Below are 17,645 nucleotides of genomic sequence, written 5' to 3'. Positions count from 1 at the left end.
AAAAGAAAAAAACATGTGAACAGAGAATGAACATGTAAAAAGAAGAAAAAGACAGGGATCCCTGGGTGGTGCAGTGGTTTGGCGCCTGCCTTTGGCCCAGGGCGCGATCCTGGAGACCCGGGATCGAATCCCACGTCGGGCTCCCGGTGCATGGAGCCTGCTTCTCCCTCTGCCTGTGTCTCTGCCTCTCTCTCTCTCTCTGTGTGACTATCATAAATAAATAAAAAATTTTTAAAAAAAGAAAAAGACAAAAGAAAAGTACATATAATTCATTTGTAATAGGAGATAGGACTAAATTTCTATATTTTTCATGATAATATAGACTTTAATGAAGTAAATTTAAGGACATGCTATGTATTTCAAGTAATGAGTTTTTAACGTAGTCAGGAACCAATAAACTAATAGCAGAATTTCAAGGCCATCATTTGAGGAAAAGAATGATTCTAGATTTTCAAGTGATTGTAACTGTTTCTTGACACAGAATCCTAAGGAGTTGAATGTTATATTTCTAGCCTCCCACCCCCTACCCTCCCCAGGCTGGTCATTGGTGTTAGATGTAAAAGCAGAGACACAGCAGGAATAAACACAGGGAAATAGGGGCTGAGGAGGTGGACAAAAGTGTTTTCTACCAGAGCTGAAACGGTTCTTAGGGAACTGTCAAAACTTAACCTGAGGCTAGTCTCTGGGAATCTATGATCACCTTAGAAAATAGGAAAATGTCTAGATTGTCATATCAAAACATCTTAGTCACCAAAAACTTTGCATTTATTATTAAGATCTCACAAAAATAATGATTTCACTCTGCCTCATTGACATTGTTTACTCCCTACTGGCTTCTGACTCTTTCCTTTCTTCTCATTGCTCAACTTGTGCTCTGGCTTTGCCAAATTTCCAGCAGTCTTACATGCCTAGTATGATCTCAAGCTGGCTCTTCTATCCTGTGTGATCCTGTGTTGTTGTTTTACCCATCCCTGGCTTTTCCACCATCTAACTTTTGGGCCCAGGACTTCTGAACTTTGAAGCTTGTATTGTTCCAAATGGCCTTTCGCCCTAGGATGCAAGGACTCTTTTAATTACCTAGGAAAAAATGAGTGTTTAGCTTTGGTCCTTCCCTCCTATTAAAGGTCACCAGCTAGAACACTTAGTGACCTAGTCCTACCTGCATTTCTGTCCTGCCATTTTTTGACCACCCTACCCGCTATGGTATCCATTAACTTTTTAGGTCCCGTCTATTTTGTGGAGTGTCACAAGAACTGTATACCCTTTTCGCCATTTATAGTGTCTGATACACTCATGCATGATTCAATCAGCCCAAAAATTGTTAGAGCCAATTGTGTGTTCGTAACTGTGGTAGGCATTTGGACAGACATTATAGGACATGTATGTATGTCAGTGTTATTGGCCTTAAGGGGCTTATTTATTCAGTATCATTGATATAAATGTTATACATTTGTGGGAATGGACTGGCCATTTTGTACAATACACATGCTGCTCTGATCCAGCATGTGAGTAGAGAAAAGATCCCAGGAGGAGAAGCCCTGATAGAGGGGACTACAATTCAGTCAGACTCTGACATTTTCTTGTTGGAGTTGTCTTCTTGTGTATTGCCTCTGCTACTTTATTCTGTATCATGCCCCCACTTCCTCCAGGCTAATCGTATAACAAAAATCTCTTCATATTGACTTTAGTACAGTGGATACAGCTTTTCATTCCGAAAAATATTATTAAGTAGTAGGTAACAAGATGTTAACAAACAATAACAACAAAACCTCACACCTTACTGCATGGTTTGTCAGTGGCGGTGGGGTATATGATAAGAGGAGAAAGCAGGAAGTTTTGCAGAACAAGTACATGTCAAGGGAGTTGCAAGTCATGAATAACACATCGCAGTTCAAGGAAATTTGCTCTTATGGGCTCCAGCAATAGAGTAGTCTTCCAATCCTAAGAATGCCAGCAAAAGGAAAAAAGACATAATCTAAACCAAAATCTTTCACACCCTAGAGCAACATTGATCATTGAACTTTCTTGGGGTTGGAACAAGAACCATATGCAGCTTTACTTGTCTCTCCTTCTGACTCCCTCCCTACCTGTTGGCCATGGAGACCATCTTGTTTTCCAGTATTCTGGAACTCAACAAGTGAACAACATTCTCCATTGAAGAATAGACAACTGATGAAATCAAGCCTATTCTTTACTTTAAGCCTCCTAAGCATGTCTATGACAGAAAGGGAAATGCATTTCAAATTTCTCTATAGATTTTGCCTACTTCACAACTGATTTAAAGGCAGTGAGCATTAAGTAATACTTTATTGCCTTCTGGATTAGGTTTTCAGTCTTGCCTCTTCAAATAACTTTAAATAAAAGACTTGGATCATCCTAGAATTAATCACACAAATATGCAATGTACAGTGTTAATGTCTATTTATTGAAGTTTGCATATGCAGACAATGAAGCTGGAATATTGTGACAGGTAGTCTAGCCTTCACTGACAACTCTTTTATTGGCTATTTGCAATAAAATATCTACTAAGCCATACTCCCTTATAGGCTGCATGGTCATTGCTTCAATTCTGGTCAGGACATATCTCTACCATAATGGTCTTCTACTCTCAAGGACTCAATTTCCAGACAACCGTTTTTAGGCTCACACTGAGAATTTCAGAGTGAAGGTGAAAGTGACAACTCTCTCTTTCTGAGAGCATTTTCCTCATAAGATGCTGGGCATCTATTTTTCTACTCATTATTCACTCCTACAATGTCCAGTGCCCCTTGGCTGTTGACCCTTTCTTGGTCCTTTGACTATACCTATCTAGCTGCCCAGTCAACTTGTAAAGATCTCCTGGGTGCTTATTGTTTGCATGGACTTTGAGCCTCTTGCCACCTTCTGGTTTTGGATGTTTGCCTCCTTGAATTTCGACTCACCTGCTGCCTACCTTTCTTGTTCACACAGAAACTACTTCTTGGTCTTGAAGTCTTTAATCTGCTGCCACTTATGAATATAAAGAGTAAACTGCTTTCAGATGACTGTCTGATGATTTAAGAATTGTCTGTCTGAGAACATAAAGACTCCTAACTCTGGGAAACAAACTAGGGGTAGTGGAAGGGGAGGAGGGCAGGGGGTGGGGGTGAATGGGTGACGGGCACTGAGGGGGGCACTTGACGGGATGAGCACTGGGTGTTATTCTGTATGTTGGCAAATTGAACACCAATAAAAAATAAATTTATTATTAAAAAAAAAGAATTGTCTGTAATTGTTGTGTCCTTTTCAAGGATATCCTTGTAAAATCCAGTCTCTCTCTGTGGTTGTAGCTGCATTGCTTAGTTTTCTCTATAGTGCTTTATCAGATTCGTCATGTTTATTTCAGTCTTTATATACCTGTTTCAAAAATCTTGAGATGATATGTGCTTGATGAGAAGACTGATTATTATTTAAGAACACATTACTGATTGGATTATTATTGGAATGAAGAATAGTGCTTAAGGGATTTCTTTTGAAAATAGAAATGAAGTATAGCATGTTTGGTGTCCCTGGCAGCCAAACCCTTATTTGTGACGAGGTTGCGATGTGCCTGTTCTTAAATTAGGTTTTGGGGAGTTGGAAAAGAACATGGATTAGAGGGAAAATAACTGGGCATTAGACAGACTTTGGTTCTTGCCCCAGAACTGTTTGTCTACTCTCTAGGTTAAGACATGCCACTTAATATTTCTGAATGTCAATTTCTTCTAGACTCCACACAGTTGGTTAAAGAATCAAGTGAGACAATATATACAAAAGGTCTAGCATGAACTCTTAGACCAAAATATGTGTTTAATAAATATTACTAACCCATATCCTGTCTTATCAAACCCTTCATTCTTTACATGGCCCCTCCTCTGCATACAAATTTGGTCACACTAATTTCTTTCTTTGACCCTTCAGTATCTTAGAATGAAGTAGGAACTCAGAATGGAGATAAAACTCCTAAGCATGACCACAATGTATGATTTTACCCATTAAGATACCTGAAACATGATGGTGTATATGTTCTGGAGGCTATTTCCTCCTACAGATGGCCAGTTTTTCTGCTGGATGGATAGAGAGTGATGGGCTATCAAAAGGAGAAACTAACAGCTTTTCAGAGTACATAATATACATAGTTTAACGAAGTATAAATGGACCTCATGGCCTCAGTTCCCATGCAATATCTGGGTGGAAGTAGTAGACATGGTCACTTGGGTGCATGTTTGGAGATTTCAGGAGAATGATTTTGCCAAGTCTCTGTGTGTTTCTGTGTGTCATTCCTTTGCCTCTCACCCTCTCTCTCACTGCATCTCCTTTGTCTCTAGTTTTCCACACTGGGAAATTCTTTCTAGATTAGAGTTAAGAAGCTGTCACTAAAACACAATGGATTCTCTCCAGGTCTATTGCCATTTACATGAGTTTTACCATTAACCTGAGTCATATACTTTTGAACTTAATTTTTGGTTGTGCTGTTTTCATTGTTTTCCTTCTGCCATCCCTTGCCTGAGGCAAATGAATTCATAGATTGAAGGTACAGGGGAGAAAAGAATACTACAAGTAAAAATACATTGGTTAGTATTTCAAAGATAGTATCTCATCACATCAGTGTAATTCTATCACACTAATATGTTCTGATCTGCCATGTGCATAATATTTAGGTGAAAAATATATTCATATTTCAGTCAAAGTTATTAGGAACATGTTACCTGCTGTTGTAAGTGTGTGGTACCAGGGTAAATTGCTTCCTGTTATCCCATTCACATGGCTACTAAGTAGGGGAGTTGAGATCTCTTCCAGTGTCTGTACTGGATGATGAGGAGGACCTAGAAGAGAGGCGGATGAAAACCTTCAGTGGGTCACTTCTTCAATTCAGGCTTGCTTCCTGCCTTATTTTCCTGCTTTATCTTGATATTTTCCTTTTCTTTGTAATTGGTAGTAGCTTTTTCTTTCAGCGAGGATTTCTCTGCTCCCCCAGGGACTGTGATAAAATAGAGTCTCTGTAATTTGAGTCCTTATCCCCTGTCTCTGAAGTTAGTAAATAAATTTTTGTTATTGTTTTGTTGTTGTTGTTGTTGTTGTTGTTAGCAAAAATAGGAAGCAGTCAAGGACAAAAAAATCACCTTTTCAGGTCTGGTTCTGGTCCTTTCACCATTTGCTCTCAGGAAAGAACTTGTGCTCTAGACCTACATTGGTGGGACCCACCTCCAAAATTAGATGATTGGGTTGGGAATTATATCCTGTCCCATCGCTCACACCAGAATTGAGGCCCATAATAGGCTGAGTGAAGACTCATCTTCATTTAGGAGAAAAGATAGAGTCAGTTTTCATAAGAAAATCCATCCCAGACATTCTGTTTCAGAAGTCAATATAGGCATTCCAATGTGAAGGTGGGACACCTTTGGGAGAGGCACAAGAGGAGATAGGGCAAAGCCTGTGAGGGAGAGAACTGCTCTCCCATTTCCTCTTTATTTTCAGCGGTCTTTCCTTAGCTCTGTAAGCCTACCCTGGGTTATTTTTGGACTGCTGTGTAAAACAGAGATGAGTAGTGGAAAAAAGATAAAAAAGGAAAGTAGAGGAATTCCAAGGATAGGATCAGAAATTCAATTAGCCATTTGGCTAGACAGCTATTGAAATTAAAAAGTTGTGCATAAGGTAGTGGTATATATATTAAGAACTACCTAATTGGAAAATTGGGCAGCATCATGTTTTCTTGGGTCAGATATAACTGATACCTGACTCAATTGGTCAGCTTTCCGAAGAACATCTTCCTGATTTTTGTTTTTGAAACCTTTGTCTTTTTCCAGTATTTGCCACAAATGTTCATACTGAATGTATTGGCCACTTTGGTTCTATAATGTTGTATATTGGGGACTCATGAAGCTCAAAGTCTCAGAAAGCATTTGGGGAATGAATGAGGTGGGTGTTTCCTGTAGGTTAATGTAGTAGAGGCTTGATGGAAGATGTCCAAAGCTGAATGGTAGGAATAATAAGAGCCTCCATTTGTTAAATGTGTTTCCTGTGTCAGGCACTGTGGTTTTCAGTTCATATACAGTAATTCGCTTTGTGTTCAAAACAATTCTGTGAAATACTGTCATAACACTATTAACTCCCAGCTGGAGAGGACACACCTATGAGATAAACGAGAAGATAGAGGGGGGACATCTAACAAATCTCTGGTGAACAGAATGACAATTAACAAGAACCAAACAAGAAAGAATCTATTATTAGAATCCATTACTATACATAAAATGGTAGGATGTCAATGGTCAAGTGAAGAATAGATCATTGAAACAACTGGTGCCAAAGACTAACAAAAAAATGAGTATCTCTGGGCAAAATCCATGGTTCTTATAGAATAGGTGTGCCAGTTTGCCAGTTGGGAGTTTCTAAGAAGTTGTTTAGCATTGATGATAGTTTCCCAGTATATTGTTCCAGCTTCTTTGCCCCACCCTTTACAATTTCATTGGGTAAAACACCTATTTAGATTCTGGTATATGTGGAATCATAATATTAATAGTAATTCAGGTTGCATTGTATGTTGAACTATGAGCTTTGAGCACTTCCAATTTTAAACACCCTCATTATCTCCAAAGGATCTCAAATGCTTGACAGGTTCATGAGTATATTGTAAAATGTTTGAACCTCTGTACTTATAATACACAAACACCAATATAAACATTGTTTTTGCAAGAGCCTTTGTGTGCTGTGATATGAAACCAATGGTCAGGCAGGAGGGCAGTTGAAATCCTCTTGGAACATAAATATAATGAAGATGTCTAATGAAGGACTAATTGATGCTAATAGGAATTAGTCAATTTTAATACTGTAATTTGTTCAGTGTCACAATAGCAATTAAGAAAAAGAAAGAAAGGTTTTAAATCTCTGAATTCTATGTTGAAAGATCCAAGGTTAAGATAAGGTTGTAGCACAGCTTGTTTATTAACATTGTTAAAAATGATGATCAAGTTAATTAAAATTGCACTATAATGGTGCCATCTAGATAGACTCATGACAGACATTTTAATGAGCTCCTTTCAAAGTAGCAATAATAATTAAGTTATTTTGAACTCAGCTCACTGTTTTCATATGGAATCTTTTGTGCACAGCTCTTTTATATCCCATTGGTAAAACTGTAAGTAGCAGGAAATTTAGACTGTGGACTCTAGAAATAGCTGTGGCCCTGACTGCTTTGTGGTGAACTGTGTGTGCTATTTGAGAAGAGTATTTATAGTCAATGTATATTATTCTTCTCTACACCGCTCTTCTACCCTTAAAAAACACTAGTAACGCTAAAGGAGAGGGAAGAGTCTAAGGCAAAAGTCTCCAATCTTTTCTCAATGATTGGGAACTTTTTTCATGTCAAAATATTTAAGAGTCTTCTCGCACATAAGAAGTTGTTTAGTATCCTATTGATTAATCAAAGGTATAATGAAACTCTATGATTTCAGTAGTAATTTTCATTTTATAAGTTACAACTCTGCATACCTAAGGGAAATATTAGTGAGTTCTTGTTTGAGTCTATGATTTTTTAATTCTCAGACAACACGACTGTATTTTATTCATCCTTTTCCTCTCTCAGGATTGGGCTGTTGGTATTAGAAATCTGGAGAAAGGTAGGACCTCATGTTTTGGCAACTCCTTGATAAGTCAATATGAGCAGGAAGTTGGGAAAAAAGAGAATGAATTACCATGTTGTAGATATCAACACATCTGACACCTATTTGCTCTTTACATGAGGATGTTTTTCTTAGAATATAGTAAAAATATCTACCTTATAGATTTGTTTTTGTAATTGGAACAAAATAAAGTTAAAGAAAGGATGAGGCTGGATATTGATTTTTTTGCCTCTGATTCTGCGAATATTGAGACTTCATATTATGAATAACTAAGGCTCTTTATAGAGTAAGTAAATCTTGATGTTATGGACTCCAGAGTGACAAATGATGTTAGTAAACATTGCTCCATGTAGATATCTTCTTATTGCAGCCTTTTAACTAAATAGTTTATTTTTTATTTTAAAGCCTCATGATTGCTCAAAAACCACACAAAGTTCTGATAAATATCTATAGGTTGACTTATTAAGGCTCATTAGTAGCCTAATAAGAAGTTATTATACAAATTTGTCACGGTGGCATAGGTTGTTACAAAGCTGTGTGTTCATGGACTATTAGTTTACATTTGAGCACAGTGTATTTTGCCCTGGAAAGGGCTATTTTTGTAGGTGATCCCTGTGTGTCTATTAAATAAAAAATGCAATCATAAAGTCACTAATCTTAGCTTGACAAAAAGCCGATGCAAATTTACTATTAATGGGCTTGTTCATATAATATATGTATTACAAAGTTGTGTATTTCAGAAACGTAAGTAGTGATTACAATGTCAAGATGAGTCTAACATGGATCAATTAATTGCATTCACATTAAGAGCATAGAATTTTTGTCTTATTGGACATCATGTTTAGAAATCATTTTCCTTGATGGGGCATCTGGGTGGCTCAGTCAGTTAAGTGACTGACTCTTGATTTTAGCTCAGGTCAAGATCTCAGGATCCTGAGATTGAGCCCATCATATTCTGTGCTCTGCATGGAGCCTGCTTAAGATTCTCTTTCCCTCTCCTTCTGCCCCCCCCGCCAACCCCTCACACTCTCTCTTGCCTTAAAAAGTAAAAATAAAATGTATCATTTTGTCTGCCAAATACTCTCGGAATATGATCATCTATTAAAAGGAACTACATGTAGACAAGGCTAATTTAGATAAGCATTTCAGTTCTAAAGTTGACATCTTTCATTAATAAAATTAAAGAACAATATTGCTATAATCTTCTTTCCATTGAAATGTTAACATAAATCCTTCATCTAAAAAATTCTAAATTAAAATTATCTTTGTGTCCAAAATACAATGAGGGACATCATGAAGAATTAATAAGTCATTTTACACGTGGCAGTAGCTTACTCTTAAATATTTGTCTTATAATATTAATTTTTACAAAAGTCTTAATGAAATGTACATTGGTACTGTGATCCTCCAAAAGGAGAGGAGAGATGGGAGAAAAAGTTACTTTTGAATCACTTCATAAGAACTTCATAAGCAATTAAAGCTAGAGATTAAAATGAAAAGACTTTGTTGATGTCTTAGGCTTTCCCAGTATAATGCTCAATCCAGAAAATATTTCAGTGTTTTCAAGCTGATTTTCAGAAAATTTGATACCATCACTAAATTTCTGTCATTTATTTATAAATAGTATTTTTTCTATTTTTATACAACTCAAAATCAGAGATTCTGTGCAAGGTATGCTAAAAAAAACTCACGTGGTAAGGTAAGTACCTGGACAATTTTCACATTAAATATATTCATTGTCTTCTGGTCTATAAAGCAATGCATTTTAAAAATTTAAAAAAACAAATGAGCATAAAGATAAAATGTCAAAATGTCTTTACATGTTGGTTAAAATCAAGGCTAGCATCTGTCTAAAGCAATGATACAACATTACCACATGAAGGGTTAAATCTTTTGTCTGTCTCTGAAGATGATGCCAACAACTTTCAGAGGCTAGATATTAACTGAGGAAAATTTATATATTGTAGCATTATTTCTGCATTACCTTAGAGGGAAAAGGACAAATTTACTCTAAACCTTTTTAATTCAGTCATTCTTAGTGGTTGAATATAAATTTCATGAAGGAACAGATTACACCTGAATTGACTTTGCCTTTTGCACAGTCCTTACATTTGGGAGGTGTCAGATATTTTTGACCTGTGTAAAGGAGCCACCCATGTACATAGCCATTAGCTACTTCCTCAAATTTGCTCATTTCTCCCAATATTGTCTTTCTTAAAAAGTTTCCAAAATTGTGTTTAACTACACTGCACTTCTAATTCCTTGTATAGTACTGTAGTATACACAGCAGTTTAAAAGGACATAGGTAGGGATATGAATAAAATTCATATTAATAATGAACTTTTATGTACTGGTTAAGGCCTAGGCTTTAGTCTTTAGGTTCTGAGTTTCCACCCAGTAGAATCAGTGGAAGTCTCCATCCCCACTGAGCCTCTTACCTACCCCTCATATGATATGGGCATCTTACATCTTCTGCTTGGGAGGTATTGATATCTTCCCACCACATATCTCTGTGCCAATCTCTTACCTAGTGGCTTTAGTCTGCCCCAGAGTTGATGTGGATGGCCTAGTTAGGTTTAATCCTGCTGTAGCTGCAGATTGCTTGTAGAGATGCTGAGTACCCCTTGCTCCCAAATGAGACAGGAGATGCGTTTTCTAAGCTGATCTTAAAACTATTTTACTGGTCTCCCTAAAGGGTGATCACATTATCTGTCATTGTTTATTTGGTTTTGAAATCCCCTTTTTTGAGGAATTGGGAACCATTTTCTCCAAGTTTGAGTCAGAGGACCTTTGAAGGGACTCATGTGATATCCCTTTCAGAAGCATCCTTCTTCCTTGAAAATGCATCAGTATCTTGGGTTGAGGCTTGCATTCAATTTACATTTCATGAGATGATTTCCACTAGAGCCACTTGCCAGTTTCTTTTACTGGTCTCTCTGTTCATGAATAAAGCAAGCCAGGCAGAAAGTCCTCCACTGAAGCATCTATGATGAATGGAGAAAGCCAGCATTCAGAAACCCCACATTTGTCCTCCTCAGCCTCAACCCCACTTTAGACCACCTTATTGCCAGCCTAACTTCTCTGCTCTTGCAAATTAAGCCCTCATAGACTTGCTTGCTACTAATGCTTTTAAGCTTTGAAAAAGTTGAGAAATTTGAGACAAGAAAATAAATGGAGAAGATAATAACTTTATAGTCTTTTTTTGTCTGCTCAATAGCTCATATCTTTAAGAAATGTTCATTTTAATTCCAGTGTAGTTAACACACAGTGTTACATTAGTTTCAGGTATATAATATGTGATTCAACAATTCTATACGTGATGAGTGCTCATCATGACAAGTGTACTCTTTAACCCTCAGCACCTATTTCACCCAGCAACCCCTCCCCCCCAACTCTCCTCTGGTAACCATCAGTTTGTTCTCTATAGTTAAGAATATATTTCTTAGTTTGTCTCTTATCCCCCCCCTTTGTTCATTCGTTTTGTTTCTTTTTCTTTTCTTTATTTTTTTTTTTGGTTTTATTTATTTATTCATGAGAGAGAGAGAGAGAGAGAGAGAGGCAGAGACACAGGCAGAGGGAGAAGCAGGCTCCATGCAGGGAGCCTGACGTGGGACTCGATCCCGGGTCTCCAGGATCAGGCCTTGGGCTGAAGGCAGCGCTAAACTGCTGAGCCACCTGGGCTGCCTTGTTTTGTTTCTCATATTCCACATATGAGTGAAATCATATGGTATTTGTCTTTCTCTGACTGACTTATTTCACTTAGTATTATACTCTCTAGATCCATCCACGTTGTTGCAAATGGCAAAATTTCATTCTTTTTTATGGCTGAATAATACTCATTATATATATATGTATATATATATGCCATATTTCTTCATTCATCTATCATTGGACACTTGGCTGCTTCTGTATCTTGGCTATTGTAAATAATGCTGCGATAAACATAGGGGTGCATATGTTCTTTCAAATTAGTGTTTTTCCTAATAGCCCATATCTTGAACTGCCCTTTGGTCATTATCTTCTTGGAATATTCTCCTGGTTTATTTTGAGAATCTTCCAAAAATCACATTATTTTTATTGATTTCCTAGAAAGTTTGTTTGGTAGTTTCCCAAATATTGGGGAGCTAATTATCCCAAATTCAAATCTCAGTTTCCAATTAAAATGGTTTTCTTGGATGCTGTTTAGACCGAGACTCAGAAGTTTACTGGATTCTGTTAGAGAACTAAACTGTCCCTTCCAAGATATACAGAATCCCACCCCCTCCATCAGCTCCCAGAAAAATCTCCTGCTTTATACTTTCATTGGCCATTTCTAAATCTCTCACTATTCTAGAGTTTCCCTGTGCTTGCTGACTCACAATTTCTTTAAGGTAGCCTATCTTTTCCTGTCATTCACATGTCAGCTCACCACACCCTCTCTCCTTTCTCTACTCACTCATGAGTATAGGCTCATGAATTTGGGGCCCAGGCAAAAAAAGCCTTACTTTTGTTGGTAATATGATTCAAACTATTATATAAGGTAGTTATGCACAAAGAGGTGAAGAGTCACTTAGACATATTAAAAAAGTTAATAATACTTATCCCTGAATGGTGATATCATGGCAATTTTTAATTTCTTCTTTTTATGCTTCTTTGTAGTTAATATTTTCACGAGTTAACATATATTAATTTTGTAATTAAGCAAAAAAAAAACAACAAACACTATCTTGAAAATAAATTTAATCATAGGTTTTTGGTTTTGGGGTTTTTTTTGAGGGGGGGTATGATTTAATTCAGGAGTCTAGGGGGCGATGGAGTGTGACACAGGCTACCACCAAAATATGCTAATTCAATAAGAGTATAGTGATGGTTGATACTATGCTTCCCCAGAATCTCAACAGGCACATAACATGCTTCATTTTTCAAGTCCTTGACTAGGGCGCCTCGGTGGCTCAGTCAGTTATGTGTTGGCCTCTTGGTTTAGGCTCAAGTAATGGTTTCATGACCTCACAGGTCATGGGTTGGAGCCCCATGCCCTACACCAGCTCCGTACTCAGCAGGGATTGCTTGAAGATACTCTCCCTTTGCACCCCTGTCACTCTCTCTCTCTCTTTCTCTCTAAAATAAATAAATAAATCTTAAAAAAAAAAAAAAAAAAAAAAAAAAAAAAGCCCTTGACTGACAACAGGCCTGTGATGAAATTAGAGAGTCGGGAAGGACTGACACCATAGTAGCCCTTCTCTCTTTTATACTTTCTCTTCTTTATTATCTTTCTTACAAGGATTTCACTGGATTTTTTTTTTAATAGTAGTAATATGTCCCCTTTTCCTGAATCATGGTTTTGGGAATAGTAGGCATGAAACTCCCTCAAATCATATCCCCTCCTTACTTAGTTAAGACAAAAGCTGGTGTTCTCAAAAGGGAACTTCTTCCAGGAAATACAAAGAGAGAACAAAACTAAACCAGGCATTTTGAAATAGATGTGTTTTAAAGCACAGCCTCTATCTTAATACTGAAATCAGATCCTGGCATGTTCCAGTATACCCACACAAATTCTGCATTGTTGGTGAGAGCCTGAAGGAAATGTTAGGATTTTGGCAGTTGTTGACTATTCAGTTTTGTTACTATGTTTTTTGCCCTCTTAGGAATGTATGTGTTCCCAAAAGAAAACATAACTAAAGAGTCCCAGAATCTGACATTAACAGGCAAGTGGGTAACATGACAATACATTACTCTATGCTGAGGTCTTCAAAGAATCTGGCAAGGAATATGAACACTTTCAGGAAAAACATATTTTTAATTCATATATGTGGTTTTTATTTTTATTTTTTATTTTTTTTCATATATGTGGTTTTTAAAAAAAATTCAAACTGGAAATTTGCATCTCTTAGGTTACCTTCCCACCCCCATGTGTTTACTAGTCTCCTTTGACTTAGGTGCTTGAAACATTAGACAAAGCGATTGTACAAATTCTGGTTGAGATTCCTTTAACTAAATTCCAATCAAAGTGGCCTGACAGAAACAGCATCCAGGGGGCTTTGTCTATGGATGCTCTTTTATCCTTGACTCTGGCAATACTGATACTCAAACTTGTCCAAATGTAGTGAGGCTATTATCTTCTTTCTCTCCTCCTCTTCCTCTTTCTTTCCTTCCTATTGCATTTCTAGGTCCCTAAAATCCCCTTAGTCTTGGAAGCACTAAACTTCTCTCTTGTAAATCTAAGGTCCCTCCAACCCTGCCTGTCTTTTATACCAACTTTCATAAACCTTTCTTCTGAGGGTGTCTATGACTTAGGAATCTTCAGGAAAGTTAGCCCGCACTCCTGAAGCATTTGCAGGTTTTGTGAAGTGTATCTCAAGCATGCTTTTAACTCAGTATTGAGTTGACTGCTAAAATTCAGCTTTACGTAATGCCCTGGGTAAGTTCTCCCTAGATGCTCTGGGAATCGAATGATAGATGCCATCTTTGCCCTGGAGTCTGGATCAATAACACCAACATGCTCCTTTGGTTAGAGTCTTGCACATCTCTGTTTAAGAGTTTATTTCTCCTTTACGGTTGCTACAAGCAGTATGAGGCATGTCTCCCAGTCCCAATTAATCCAGAACTAAGAGAGGAATAACAGTCTAATGAACAACCAAGCATTTTCTAATTCGGGTTATACTCTGTTGTAACAAAGATCTCTGCTATGTCTCTCAGGGGCTTCTAGAAAAGGAATATGTTGATCCTTGTCTTTCTGCAGAGAAGTGAGAGGGAAAGCCAGGGGCTTTGGTAGGTATACCTCCCCCATGCTTAATCCTCAAGTGAAAAATCTTCCTATCTTTCAGTTGTATTGTCCAGCTTAAGACAATCACATACATCACGCATGTCAATGAAGCAATATCAAATGGAAAGCGTAAGGACAGAAATCAGGAGATGTGAAGGGCAAGGTCTGGTTACAAGGCTGTGTCCAGAGGCATCTCTTAACCTTTGGATCAGGGACTACCCAGTAACCACCCTGAGTTTAATTTCGTATTGTCTTGAGTCTAAATTGCTTGGGGTAATAATTGTTAGATCCTGAAATAGGTTACTGATGTGATCGTTTCCTTGCCTTTTTTAAATGTCACCATCTTGAATCATACTTATTGACACTTGTCTTCCTGAGGCTTTTGAGTGCATCGAATGTGTGCAGATTTCGTTTTGGTTAATTTCATTGTTTTCTGGCTTTCATTTAAAACTGCCCGTTGGCATTTACCTGCCAGGGTGGAGCTGGAACACATAAAGCCATGTGGGTTGATAAAGGTCATTTAGTCCTACCAATTAGAAAATAAACTAAATAAATAAGCTTCTGGTTAGGGATTCCACACACATTTTATTGTATTTGTTTAGTTTTAAGGATTGAATTATTTTACTCATGAGGGACAGAGAGGTAGGCACGTAGGCAGAGGGAGGAGCAGGCTCCCCATGGGAACCCAACTCGGGACTTGATCCCTGGAACCCCGGCATCAAGGCCCAAGCCAAAGGCAGACTCTCAACCACTGAGCCACTCAGCGTCCCCTCCAACCCCCCCCCCCCTTTTTAAAAAGGAAATGCCAAAGGAGAGATGATTCCCCCTGCAGAAGTTAATTCGATTCATTAAAGGGCTGAGAATTCCTCAGCCAGAAAATCAGCTTTGTAGCGGGGCATCGGGTTGGGATGGTGCGGATGACCAGGAAGAAAGACTCCAAGAAAGAAGATAAAAGAGGAAAAAAGAAGTGCCTACATGGGTTTTTATTTTTGCTGTTTCTAAATTTGCACGTGTGCTCCTCTTCCATATCACTGGAGATTCCTAATGAGAACACTCATATTGCGTCTTAAAGAAATCCAGTGATGGGGATCCCTGGGTGGCGCAGCGGTTTAGCGCCTGCCTTTGGCCCAGGGCGCGATCCTGGAGACCCGGGATCAAATCCCACATCGGGCTCCCGGTGCATGGAGCCTGCTTCTCCCTCTGCCTGTGTCTCTGCCTCTCTCTCTGTGTGTGTGACTATCATAAATAAGTAAAAATTAAAAAAAAAAAAGAAATCCAGTGATGGTTTTAAAGCGATCTAAAGCAGAGATGTTCTTAAAGCTCTTTGAAATAATGGAGTTAGGTGGCTTTCCAGGTGACTGAGATCGTAGGATCTGGATTCGGAACAGGCGGTTTTGGTGGTGGCGGGAAGAGAGGGGGTTGCATCAGCCAAGATGTGACCACTCTGTCCCTTCTTCCGTCCCGGGCGATTCTGAGAGCTCTCCAAGCTCGTGATAAGGGAGTGCGTGTGCTTTGCATTTCTCTAAGGAGCTGAGGGCATCCATCCAAATAAGCGCCTCTAGGGGTGCGGGTTTAATGAGCCAGGTAATTCTGATGGGGGAAACGAGATTTTTCAGAGGGAGCCGGGGGAAGCGAGTGCAACCTGTGCGGGCGGGTGGGCCGGAGAAGTGCAGGCTTCCCTCCTGCTCGGCGCCCACAGCCCCGGGTCGGGGCTCCCGAGTAAGGAACCAGGGATGTCAGCTGCGGCCCAGGCTCCGAGGAACCCCGGCGGCGGCTCGCGGGCTCCTCCCGCCTCCCCAGCAGCGCGGCTCGAGTCCTCGGGAGCTGCCAGTTGCCAGATGAAACCTGAACCCGGGCTGCGCCTGCGGTCGGCCCCGCTCAGTGGCTCCAGCCTCCTGCGCTGCGCACTCGCACGTTCGCACAATCCCTCTCTCTAACTTCTGCGGCTCTTTGCGCAACTGCTAGGATTTCTCAAGCGCGTGTGGCAACTCGGCCGCGCTCCGGGGGCAGCGGGCGGGGCGCCGAGGGTCTCCGAGGCCCCGGGGGGATCGCGGCGCGCAGGGCGGCGGGGAAAGCCCCGCGGCCGCCCCCGCCCCGCTCCCCCCGAGCCACAGCTGCGGAGCGCCCGGGGGCACCGGGGCGCGACACTTCCCCTTGTTGCGGGAAGTACAGCGGCCGGCCCTGCCCCCGCCTTTGCTTTTCCTTTTCCCTCGGCTCGTCCTGGGAGCCTCTGCGCTCGGAGCAGCCGCCGGCCCGCGTCCGTGGAGCGTCCGTGTGCCCGGGCCCGGGTAGGTGAGGGCGCGGGGCGCGGGGGGCGCGCGCGGGGGGCGCGGGGGGCGCGGGGGCTGCGGCACAGCTGCGAGGAGCACCCGGCGTCCCGGGCCCGGCCGGGGGCGGTAGTTCGTGCTTCTGGCCCGAAACGTAGATGGATTAATAGAAAGTGTGCAGGTCATCTCACCTCCCATCCATCCCTCCCCCCCGCACCCCCCTTCTCTGTCTGTGGCCGCTACTGCCTTGGAGGATTCCCCTAGACAGCAGGCACGCAGAGGTAGGTACCAATGACGAATTCTTTCACCGCAAGCGCAAAATGATAGGGAATCTGGTGAATTTCGAGCCACCCTGAAGATCTTGTTTAGATTTTTTTAAGGAGTGACTTTTTGAAGGCGTTATCCATCCTCTCCTGGGTATGAATAGGTAATTTGTTGTCCTTAAAAGAAATAGTCTGGACAGTGTTTCTTTTCTAAGTCCTCAAATAGAAGGGGAGATACTACTCTAAGAGTAAGATTTCTTGCAGCTATTAGGTTTTCGGTATCCACTGGTACTAGGGAGCCCGGACTCCCTGTGTAGTCTGTGTCTGTTTAATTCATTTGAAATAAAAGATAATCTCCAAAGTATTTGTGTTTCCATCATAGTTTTTGTTACTCTCTCTTTTAAAAAACAAAACAAAACAAAACAAAAAACCTTGGCAAGACATCATCACTTCATCTCTTTCTAAAAAGAGGAAATGCATAAATCATATTGGGTATTTGGGATATAAAAGTAGTAAGGGGCTTGCTTACGCGTAAGTAAAACAATGTGTGTTACTGTGTCTACTAAGGAAGGCAAATTAATTGAAGTCTGGGGATGTTTACAGTACAGTTAAGAGATTTACGCAATTATTGAGAAGAAGATGGACAGACCGATTAAGCACAGTCTGTCCCCTGATTCTAATTAGAACTCAAAGCCAACCCTTAAGGGCAAGAATGGATGTTGGTATTAAGCTGGGCATCATAAAACACAGAGAATTA

The 17,645-nt window shown here is 40.0% G+C and overlaps 1 protein-coding gene across 2 annotated transcripts in view; it reads left to right on the top strand.

Moving 5' to 3' along the window:
- ARHGAP24 (Rho GTPase activating protein 24) overlaps nucleotides 1-17,645 on the top strand; it is a 743,240-nt gene that overhangs the window by 214,886 nt on the left and 510,709 nt on the right. The window contains exon 1 of one of the 2 annotated variants that reach the window (XM_038582211.1): nucleotides 16,496-16,646. The exons of the other annotated variant lie outside the window; for it this stretch is intronic. The gene's annotated coding sequence lies outside the window, so the exon portion shown is untranslated. Of the gene's footprint in view, nucleotides 1-16,495; nucleotides 16,647-17,645 lie in introns of those variants that run through there. 2 annotated transcript variants of the gene reach the window in all.

The sequence above is a fragment of the Canis lupus genome, chromosome 32 (genome assembly GCF_011100685.1).
Source record: "Canis lupus familiaris isolate Mischka breed German Shepherd chromosome 32, alternate assembly UU_Cfam_GSD_1.0, whole genome shotgun sequence".
NCBI classification, from domain to species: Eukaryota; Metazoa; Chordata; class Mammalia; order Carnivora; family Canidae; genus Canis; species Canis lupus.
The sequence above is the reverse complement of the archived record's forward strand: the minus strand, read 5'-3'. Positions and strand labels throughout refer to the sequence as shown.